At 62.7% G+C, this 640-nt stretch overlaps 1 protein-coding gene across 1 annotated transcript in view; it reads right to left on the reverse strand.

Annotated features, from left to right (window-relative positions):
• The window catches only part of NR2F2 (nuclear receptor subfamily 2, group F, member 2), a 12,612-nt gene that overhangs the window by 7,322 nt on the left and 4,650 nt on the right, over positions 1 to 640 (reverse strand). The gene's annotated exons all lie outside the window — the stretch shown is intronic.

Genomic DNA, 640 nt, shown 5'->3' on the forward strand with positions numbered 1-640 from the left:
TCGGGCCCAGAGCCGTGCGTCTAGCACCGCCGCCGCCGCTGAAGCCGCTGACGCCGCCGCTGCTGCCGCCGGAGCCGCTGCTGCTGCTGCCGCCTCACACACATAGGGAAAGAGTCAACTCGCCGGCGGCGGGGGAGAAATGATAAAAGAGAGAGAGGAAGGGCCGATCACCACCTAGAAGCACATTCTCCGTGCGCAGAGGGGGGAGAAAAAGACGGAGAGGAAGAATGAAAGAGTGGAAAAAAGGCAGCACGGCACCCAGAGAAAGGAGGCAACTCGGGGAGAGGAGGAGGAGGAGGAGAAAACACACACGCGCGCACGCACACACACACCGCGGAGAGAAAAGAACAGAGAATCAAAGTGATCAAATATGCTAAAAAGGGGGGCGCGAGAGGGAATGCGATTTATAGGCGCCAGGGCTGGCAGAAGTGGCTCTCCGCGATCAGCTCACTGAGCTCTCTATATAGTGAACTTTGACACGACTGCTGCAACTTAGCGCACGTTGCCATGGCGACGGCGCGCCTTATAAGGCAGCAGCCGGGGTTGGCCTGGCCAGGCGCGCGCGCACCGCCCCCTCGCCGTCATTGGCCGGAGCGCGGCGGCCCCGCCATGGCGGCCACGGGCGCAGCCCGGTCCTAGC

This window comes from Elephantulus edwardii, unplaced genomic scaffold, assembly GCF_000299155.1.
Source record: "Elephantulus edwardii isolate Elephantulus edwardi_28Jun2011 unplaced genomic scaffold, EleEdw1.0 scaffold00204, whole genome shotgun sequence".
In the NCBI taxonomy this organism is placed as follows: Eukaryota; Metazoa; Chordata; class Mammalia; order Macroscelidea; family Macroscelididae; genus Elephantulus; species Elephantulus edwardii.